The 11,190-nt window shown below is 40.2% G+C and overlaps 1 long non-coding RNA gene across 1 annotated transcript; it reads left to right on the forward strand.

Annotated features, from left to right (window-relative positions):
- Positions 1-7,055: 7,055 nt before the first annotated feature.
- LOC145166707 (uncharacterized) lies at positions 7,056-8,952 on the forward strand. Its single transcript, XR_013740664.1, has 2 exons — positions 7,056-8,711; positions 8,843-8,952. It is a non-coding gene; the product is annotated as an uncharacterized LOC145166707 (long non-coding RNA).
- The last annotated feature ends 2,238 nt before the right edge of the window (positions 8,953-11,190 follow it).

Genomic DNA, 11,190 nt, shown 5'->3' on the forward strand with positions numbered 1-11,190 from the left:
CACATGCATGCGCATCATCCAACATTGCCACAACGGGCATCTCAACGGGCATCCAACCCGTATGTGCTTCCATATATCTGGTACAATCCTAGTGCTTACTACCAATAACCGAAGCATCTTCGATCATCCTTTTACTCTGCATGCCTTCCTCTCAGATGACCCACACTCCTTCCGGAGCTACATACCTTTCCTTTCCAGGAAGTCTACTCATCAACCCTTACCGCACCTATAAGTGCCACAGAGCTATACTCCGCTCTACACTATCCATGTAGAGCAACCGTTATTCTCTAACTCCCATATACTCTGAATCCGATCATATAACTAACAAGGCCCACGCACGACCTCCAGCCATCTCCATCATCATGATCAATACTTGGGGCCAGACCATATCGATTACTACTTCATGGCGACATATTTACTCATCCTCCTCATATCGATCTACTATCACATACAGAGTCTTCAGCATGACTGGACCGCCTTTCCAGGCCTTCAGCCTATCTGGACCACTCTCGGAATCTTCAGCATGTCTGGACCGCCCTCCTGGGCCTTCAGCCTATCTGGACCGTTCCCAGAGCCTTCGGCCTGACTGGTACGCCCACCGGCCTTCAGTCTATCCAGACTGCTCAAAGACTGTCGCACATCACTCCGATCCATTCCTCCCGGGAATCTCTCCCATGCAGTCTGTTCTAGCCCTCTTGGGGTTCCGAACTTCAGTTCCATTCCCGGAATCCTTTCCATGGCCTAAACCCAGGCCTCACATCGACCAACTACCTTAACTGAAATCATGGTCTGTTCCCTGCCCCACTTGTCTATCACTTGTTCTAATCATGCCACACTCTCGGCTAACAACACTGATAAATCTAAACAGCTAACCAACCCTGGATACTTGCTGTTTTACCGGAGAATTTTCCAATTCTCCCCACTTAGTGTACCAACTACTAACTTCCGCTGACAAAATGTCATAACTTGATCGACCTTACTTGATAAAGTTCTCCCTTATCTCCCGGAACTAAATCCCTCCGAAGTGAGCAACCTTCACAGAATACTCTCCCGTCATCGCACATCCCGAACTCCAAAGAAGTTCGAATCCCAACTGAACACTTCTCGCATCGCATTTGCTATCCCTAGCAACGAGATCACATACCTTATCTTTCGACCAAGAATCCTCCTGAACGCTAAATACAACTCCTAACTACTAAGATCCTCAATCATACTACGAAACATGCGGAACAAGGCAGACAGATTTACAATACCACATAATCAACAAGATAACAAGACATCAAAATGGAAACATACCCGCAACTGCATCTGGATCTGCCCTGACCTCCTCTGCTGTAAGCTGGAAAGCGCGTCCCTGAGCCCTCGGAGGCTCCGCTCCACCCTGACCTCCACCCGTAATCCTCAAAGTGGTCGGTGCTGGAACCTGCACCGATCTGGAGACAAGCTGTGGACAGTTGGACCTCAAGTGACCAACCTGATGGCAATAATAACAAATCCTCAAATCCTGAACTGGGGCTGACTGACGGCAATCCCTCGCGTAATGCCCCTCTCTCCCACACTTGCAGCACGCACCACTGGACCTACAAACTCCGGTATGACCCTTCCCACACTTCTCACAAGTGTGGCTACCCTGACCTCCCAACCTGGAATCAATGGTCTTGGACCGTTTCGGCGCCGGCTGCGACTGCACTGGGGCCTGCCTCTGCTCTCGCAATTGTAACTCAATCTCCAACTCACGCCGCCGAGCGGCCTCCTGCAACTCCAGCAAAGTCTCGCACCTCTGCGTAGACACAAACTGCCTGATATCCCTCTTGAGCATACTTAGATATCGGGACATCTGAGCCTGCTCCGAAGCAAACTCAGGGCAAAACATCGCCCTCTCAGTGAACATCCTGGTGATCTCCGTCACCGACTCTGAATCCTGCTTCAGCTCCAGAAACTGCTGAGCCAACCTCTCTCTCTCAACCCGTGGAACATAACTGGTACTGAACATTTCCCGGAATTGATCCCACGTAACCGCAGCCCGCTTCACGTCAGAATAAGATCCCGTAGTCAACCTCCACCAATCCTTCGCTCCGAGCCTCAAAAGGTTCAGAGCACACCTCACCCTCTGATTTGCAGGGCATGAACACGTGAAGAAACAACCCTCCACGTCTGACAACCATCTCATCGCAACGATCGGATCCTGAACTCCATCGAAAGTAGGGGGCTTCGTATTATCGAAGTCCCGATACTGAAAACCTCGACCGGTTCCTCCCCCTGCCACTGCTACAGCCGTTGTAGCTGTCGGGGCAGCCGTCTCCGCAAGAGCTGCGTAGCGCTCATCAAGTACTCAACCATGGCGGTCTTGATCGACCCAAACATCTCCGGCAACTCAGCTCGGAACATAGCAGCAACCTCATCATGCAAGATCTCACGAATCCTGGCATCCAACTCTTCCGTACTCATCTGACCGATGACCTCGGGTGGCACTGCTCCATCCTGACCACCCTCTCCTGATCCCGATCCCGAACCGGATCCTGGCCCAAAACGTCTCGTAATCGCCATATTGCAATACACCAACAAGACCCTTAGTCACATCACATATCCACCCGGGGAATTATCTCATAACCGATACCCTAGAGAGTTGTGACTTCCTTGATACGCGTATGGGTCCTGTGCTTTCAGTAGTACGGGCCCATACTACCTTCCACACCTACCCATATTTGTCTCAAGTATCACCACAACACTCTAACCATATATATACACACCCGCTCAAACCTCACTCCTAGAGGGAAAGCTGCATATCTCATATAAGGATAACCCTAGGCTAATAGGCATCATATAATTAGGCAATTCTATCATGCAAATTCCTGAAGATCCTTAGCCTATCACTAGCATGCTGTTCTAACATATCACATAATCAAATAGCTTGTATGGTATTTTGGGGTCTACTTACTGGCTCTGGCTGATCGTACCCTCTGCATCCTCCTTTACTTATTTCAAAAACCTTTTGAAAACCATTTTGAAAATCCCTCCTTGATTTGAGACTGGATTCACACGAATGTTCCTCCAATTCACTCAAACCAGGGCTCTGATACCAACTTGTAACACCCATAAAAATTAAGTCAAATTAAAACATTTTCATTCATTCAAAAACCATTAACTTCATACATCTCGTTTTCAAAATAGTTTATTATCAGAGTATCCCCCAGAACCATATCATAAAAATCGTAAAACATGAGGAACGGTACGATCACACCTTCGCCTTGCCACGATCTCCTGAAGTACCTGAAACATAACACTACAACTGTAAGCCCGAAAGCTTAGTGAGTTACCCCCAAAATACCAACCACACATAACATACTCATATCATATCACAAATAGAACAGCCACGCACATCGGGTCTACTGTGTGACTGGTCCGCCCGTACCAGGCCTTCAGTCCACCTGGTCCACCCTCCGAGTCTAGCCATGTACGTCGAGTCTACAGTGTGATTGGTCCGTCCGCACCGGGCCTTCAATCCACCTGGTCCACTCTCTGAGTCTGCAGTATGACTGGTCCGCCCGCGTCGGGCCTTCAGTCGGCCTGGTCCACTCTCCGAGCCTCGGCACGTCTGGTCCGCCCTCTTGGGGCCTTCAGCCTATCCGGACCGCTCGCTGGGCCTTCGGAATATCCGGTCCGCCCAGGGTATGTTGGCCTACAGCACTAAGCAGGACCCGCCTCAACCCAACCCCCGTCAAACAACCATGTGCACATAAAACAATCAATCACATAACAAATCTCTAACCAGACAAGCAGTCTAACAGATCACATAGCATATCAATATCCTAACCATGATTCCGACCAAACCGGTCACTAGCATAACATTACCCTATATCCCGGGTACCGACCTTAACCAGGTCTCTAACGCATACCATCCTAACTACCAGGATGCAAACATAGCAAAGCAATAACATAACAACAACTACCCGGATTCCCATCCGATAAAGGGCCGGCCTTGGTGCCGTAGACCCTGTCGATAAAGTGAGGATAACTCACCTTGTGGCTGCCGAAATCCTGTAAATCTCTGACTGCTGACCCGCCGGGAATCCCAACTATCACATGCAAATCATCACATTAGAATCCATCATGACTTTCTAGGCCAAGGGCCCACAACACTCATTAAGTCCATCATCCTCTTATTGGGCCAAGACCCAAAACCAAATTCTCATGCAAAGCCCAATATTGGCCCAATTTACTAAATTGGGGCCACCTCACCAAATGGGCCTAGATCCAAGGTCCATAATAATTATTGGGTCTAAATCATTCCATCCATAATGTTCAGTCACGGTCCAAGCCCCCACTAGCCCATAAACAGCCCAATCACCTAAGGCCCAAAATCAAAAACCCAACAGAGGGCGTACGCTGGGCGTAGGCCTCTGGTACGCGGGGCGTACGCTCGTCTGTACCCAAAAATCTTTCCAAGTGCTTGATGGCTTAAGCACTTAAGCCCATATGCTAGATCCAGCGACAAAAAGGGCCTAGGACTCATAAAGTCTCAATCTTTATCCTTTTGGACGTCCATAAAGCTCTTAACTCAAGGTTTTAACCCATTAAGACCTTCCTACTTCTTATATGGGACAACCAAAGCCATCGGGACCTCATTTTTCTTACTCAAGACCTCTCTAATGGTCTGAAAGGACAACTCATCTTAACCAAAACACATCATACATCAAGATGGGGGTTTTTGGGACAAGAATGGTGTCAAAACTTCACCATACATAGATCTACACAAAATAGATGTCAAGCAAGAAGCTTTATACCTTCAAGTGGTTGCAAAGGGTGATGCTATCTCGGATCTACAAGCTCCAGCCACCAAGTTTCCTTCTTGCCAACCTCTTCTTTCTTCTTCTAAGCGTTCCTTTGCCAAACTAAGCTCCACAAGGTCAAATATCCACAACAATGGAAGAAGAACGGCTACTTAGGGTTTCTGTGAGTAAGAGGGCAGATATGGAGGCTAGGGTTGGAACCATAATGTTCCTTATATAGTGGCTGGCCCTAAAATTAGGGTTTTAAGACTCTGAGCGTACGCTGGGCGTAACTCTAGTACGCTGGGCGTACGCGTCCTTGCACCCGCGGTCATTCACCCTATTACGCTGGGCGTAACCCAGCCTACGCTGGGCGTACCCACGCGTGTCCCAAAGGCATGCATGGCCTTCCTCGTCAACTTTTCCCATTAAGGGCTATAAATGTCAATATCTTTAAAGTGTCATAACTCCTTTATTCTAAGCCCGTTCCCGACGAACTTTATATCCATGCGAAGGTGGCGAGAAGCCCTACGCTTCTATCAACATACCCCAGTCTGAAACCTTCCCGAATGAAACTCATTGCCCACAAAAGACCGAAACACCCTTACTCTTGATCTCGGAAATTCATAAATAAGTACTTTTCGAACGAGGCGTTACACAGGGAGTACTCGGATTCGGTAATTCATGTAGAAATAATTCTAGGGAAAATATATATGTCAAAATCATAAGTAAAAATGATAAGTTGATTGAAATATATAATAAAATTAGATACATGTGAATACACAAAAACTGAAAAACACACAATGGTCTCACTTCATAAATAATTACTGAAAATTTCAGATATATATATGTAGTAATAATCACATGTGTGTGTGTTAAATAATAAATCATTAAGTATATTATACATATTAATCACCGAGTTGCCTGATTTTTACAACACTGCTCGCTTCAGTAAGGGGTTGATCGGGGAGTACTCGGATTTTGTAACTCGTCTCGGTAAGGGGCCGAGTAGGGAGTACCTGGCCGAGTACTCGGCCAACTCGTCGAGTTTCACAACACTGCCACTTCTACTCATAACTAAATTATTTTCTTTTATTTCTTTTATTAGAGTTGATTATGTAGAAATTGTAATATTGTTAGTTGGGATCGGATTTTAATTTAATTTGTACTACTTGAATCCATATTTTGAAAACCGAAATAAAATTTGGAACGAATCGAATGCATATTTTTTACGTTTGGGTTTTAGACTTTTGCCGCAATATTTTTGTTTGTTGACATGTTTGGTCCTTGTATTAAAAAAATTACAAAAGTTCTCCCTGTAATTTACAAAAAAGATCCTTGTGCTTGTGCTTTATTTTACAGAAATATTCCATTTGTTTAAATAATAGACTCCCGCCCTACATCGTGCGGAGCAGGGAAGGGATAATTTCTAGTTAAAATAGAGTAAAATACACGAATGGTCCCTATGGTTTGGGATAATTTGTACGTTTGATCCCTAACTTATTTTTTTTAACTCGGAAGATCTCTATTGTTTGTTTTTGTTGCGCGCTCGGTCCCTATCTTACCTAAAAAGACTATTTTACCCTTGATTTTTTAATTTATTTAAATAAACACACGCCAACTCCACCTCCACCTCACCTTACCCTACCTTACCTTACCTTACTTACCCCATCTTATTTAAAACAAACAGTAGAGACCTTCCGAGTTAAAAAAATAAGTTAGGAACTAAAAGTGCAAATTACCCCAAACCATAGGATAGAACTTCATATCACCAATATTGTTGAATAAAGATTAAAAATGTTTCTTCAAGAGATATCTTCTTTATGATCAAAAATGCACTCAACTTGTATTTTTGTGCTCATTCAAATTGGATCACACGTATTTTCTTTCTATTGCATACAAAAGGCAATTTTTCTTAGTCAAAGGTTGTGCATACAAGTATAGACCCTTAAGACGAAATGGATAGAGCAATTGATTATAGCAATTACAATAACATATGGAATTACAAGTCAGGTGAATAGCTATGGAATGGAATCATTGTTTTTTCAGTCCAAAATAACCCTTAACCTTTGCCAAACTTCACCATCAATGTCTTGATAAAATTAAGCATAAATATTGGAATCAAAAGAAATGATTATATGGATAAGTGTGTTGCACTTAAGTAGTGTTAAGGGCAGTTTAGTCCTTTCAATTGTGGCTTAAGTAGAATGAAAGCTCAGAGAGAGAACTATCCTCTCAAAAGCTGGGGTAACATTTTCTTGTAATCATTTGTTTCCAATCATTTAATTCTACTAAAGCATTTGGCTACATCATATAAGAGCATCTTTCCCCTTACAATTCAAAAGTGAAAATATAACAAGAAATTAATTACTTCTTTCTCTAATCTATGTAATCTATTTCCTGAATTCAATTGAAGGGAGAAGTTACAAAAGAGTGCAAAAAAAAAAAGAAAAAAAAAAAGGAGGATGGAACAGAGATCCCAAATCTTGACTCTGGTAAGGTTGTTTTCAAGTGTTGAATAATATTCCTACACTTGTTGCTAAGTGAAACACCATTGATGAATCAGCTTACAGCAAATGAGTGATGAATCACCGTCTCCTTTGCCCCAATCAGTACAGTTGCTTCCACCGCCTTCTATTTCTTTATGTGAGTCAACATCCACCGATCCAAATACCTCCCTCTTCTTTCTCCATTACAATCGATCGTCTCCAATGCCTCGATCCTCTCTCTCCTTCTACCACTTCTCTGCTTCCGCTTTTTCCCCTTCCTGTTCGCTATTTCTTCCTTCTATATTCGATTATGGCTCTGACTGTTTCTGCTATCATCTCCAATTACGCTTCACCCGTTCGTCGTCTGAGCCATGCCCTAAAACTGCATACAAGCCAACCTTAAACCTCCGATGTTCCAAGACTTTTGTACAGCTTCCCCAAATTCTGTTAATCTCTCCTCCGATTGAGCCCCACTGTACGAATGTAAATCGAGGATTGAATTTTTTTTTTTTTTTTAATCGTTGCTTAGGTTTGGCGACAAGCAGAAAAGAAGAGTGGTTCTCGATTTTTCTTTCAGAGGTGGTTTCAAGTAAATTTGAGGTACACAATCCATTTTATGTATTTTACCTAATTTCTGATTATCCTTGCTAAAGAATCATTATCTTAGTTCGTTGGATTACAACTTGGAAGCGAAGATTGAGAGTCAGATAAAACATTTTATTGCTTTAAATTCAATTTTAACAGGTTTTTAATTCCGACTTTTGGGTTTATCTCGATATATGATTGTGGGTTTTGTTTTGTTAAAAGAATTGACTGACTCTTAAAGGTGATCTTGAAATTACCACCATAGTTTGAGATAGAGAGATTCTTCAACCAGTTGCGCTCAGTCTCTCACGTACTCTAATCCAACTACACCCTTGAACCCGAAGGTATTCAGTCTTTGGAGTTGTAAGTGTAAGCAAGCAGCTACCCGATGCATAAAAATCAACTTTACAGTGTAAGTGTAAAATGTTGTGAATTGTTTTTCAGATTATAGGGGTAAAATGGTCATTATTTGTCATTCAGCCAGTTTATTAAGTCTACAAAAGAAACAAACGTTATATATGGATCAAGTGTTGTCTGAGTAGATCATGTTTAGAAACATATACGAAAATGACAGCATATAAGGGTAAGTTTGTGTTAATTTACTTGTAAAAGCTTCCATTTAATGACCCTTCGTATTAAATTGTTCTTATTTGCATTAAGTCATACTTATGGATTAGATTACAATGTTGAGCTGGTTAATTGGGCTCCAAGATCGAGTCTCCAAAGGTTAAACTGGTAATTTCACAATGTAGGGATTGACTTCTTGGAATTCCATCCATCTAAGATAGCAGCATGTGATTTCTGTAGTTGGAATTGGATTTGAAAAGACTCAAATTTATGCTACCTTCGAGCATCCAAAGAATGTATAGTAAGCACATTGTTTATTTTTAGTTGTTGTTACATTGAGTTTGAGATTATAGATAATTCTCATTTTTAATATTTTCATTTTTTTCATTATAACCTGCCAGCACCCTATTCACCTTTTTATGGTAACTGCAGGGGTAAATCTGGTAGTTTCGGCTGATTCTTTTTTGTAATTTTTATGAATAGGTTGTAAATTGTAATGATTTTATTTTATTTTAAAAATTAAAAATTCATTATTTGTTACAGGTATTTGTGAAAATATTGTTCTCGCATTGTGTGGTGTTAGGAATTCAGTTGTTATTTTTGCACCATACTACTTCAATGCTTTAATGTCATTTTTAGCATCAAAAGGCAATGTAGTTTGACTTTTTTAGTTTTTCATCTCCTGATGATATAAAAAGATTTTCGTATATTCAAACCAATGCTGACCATTCAAACAGCAACGCGTGAGGATATAATTTTCAAACTACAATGTCTTAATAAGAAAAAAATCGGGGAAGTTGTGATTAAAATAGACGTTTCTACATGTAAATGTGGTCAGATTTGTAAATAACTCCTCATCCATGCATAAATAAATATTTAGTAACGATAATAAAAGGCTATGAAATACCCTCCAACCCCCACAACTCCAATCCCCACAACGCGGGATTCTTCAACAGTTTTTATATCAATTAAGGATAAAGTACTAGTTGGTTTTCACAATACTTACAACTCAAAACTCACTACAAAAAACTCTCAAAAACTACACGCAACCTAAACTAAAATAATCATACAAGATCTAGTGATTTTCAGTGAGAACAATGAGAGTATAAAACCCTAACCCTAACTCTGTTTACAAAACAAGGAGAGAGAGAGAGAGAGAGAGAGAGAGAGAGAGCTACAAATTTGTGAGTTAAAATTATGAACCAACAGCTGCAACTTAAGCTTTTATACCTCCAACATCGAATACGGACCATCCATGAATTGACCCATAGATCTGCGTGTTTCATCTAATCTTTGTTACACTTGCATCATATATCAAGAATTAGAATTATACAAAACTTACAGTCAAATACAAAAACTATTAACAACTTACTTAATCACAGTAATTAATAAATAATGAGATTGAATATGAAAATATATAATTTTCAACATCCCCATTCAAATCGAATTATTTATTTTTCCTTTTTATTAAACATATCAACTAAGCCCATTTTATTTACCAAAAACTCATGTTGTTTTAAGCCTAAGGATTTGGTTAAAATATTTGCATTTTGATCTGAAGAAGAAATCTTAGTTAAATTGACAAAACCATTTGAAATTTTTTCCCGTCAATTTCAAAATGTTTAGTTCGTTCATGAAATATTGGATTTAGAGTCAACTTGATAGTTGAATCATTATCACAATACACAGGAACAGGAGATAAATTTTTAATTCCTAACTCAAACAAAACTTTCAAAACCTAAATAATTTCACATGTTATTAAACCTAGAGCCCTATACTCTGATTCAGTGGAAGTGTACTCTGATTCAGTGGAAGATCTGGAAACTGTAGACTGTTTCATGCTTTTCCACGAAATCATACAATTATTAAAATAAACCAAATATCCTGTAACTGATCTACGAGTTGACAAGCATTTTGCCCAATCAGCATCAACATAACCTTTTAGTTCAAAAACATCAGACTTAGTAATAGATATCCCTCTTCAAGGATTATTTTTCAAATAATGCAACAATCTAAATGCAATTTTCAAATGGGACTTAATAGGTTTATACATAAACCGACTAAGCAGCTGAACAACATATGATATATCAGGCCTAGTAATAGTAAGGTAAATCAGTTTTCCAATCAACTTTTGAAATTCACTTGTATTAGATAACAAATTATCATTTTTATCAGATTCACCATAAATAACAACAATATTAGTCTCAAGAGGTGTACTAACAGGTTTACATCCAAGTATCACATATTCATGTAAAAGTTCTAAACAATACTTCCTTTGATTTAGACACATGCCATTAAAAATGTTAATAACCTCAATTCCTAGAAAATATATAAATATACCAAGATCCTTAATCAAAAACTGAGTTTTTAAAAAATCTTGAACCTGCATTAACTCAATTCCTATTCCTCCTTTTAATTCTAAGCAAAGTAGTCATTCCCTTACTTTGCCTTCGCTTGAACAGTCTATAGGGTCTTCTAGGTCTAGAAGAGAATCTCGTATGCTTGCTAAATTTCTGATTATGTCATAAAGGGCAAACATAAATATGGTATAGAAATGTTTGTTAACTGTTCTTTTGTTGATAGTGATACTAGATGTTTTGTTTCAAACCTAAATAAAACTATTGAACCAAAAAAATTTAGAAGCTTCTTCTGATCCTAACTGGATCAAAGCCATGAATGAAGATATGGAAGCTTTATATCATAATCATACTTGGGATATAACTTCTCTTCCTAAAAATAGAAAAGCTATTGGTTGTAAATGGGTTTATAGAATAAAATAT

This window comes from Lactuca virosa, chromosome 1, assembly GCF_052849685.1.
Source record: "Lactuca virosa cultivar CGN04683 chromosome 1, Lactuca_virosa_CGN04683_v6, whole genome shotgun sequence".
In the NCBI taxonomy this organism is placed as follows: domain Eukaryota; kingdom Viridiplantae; phylum Streptophyta; class Magnoliopsida; order Asterales; family Asteraceae; genus Lactuca; species Lactuca virosa.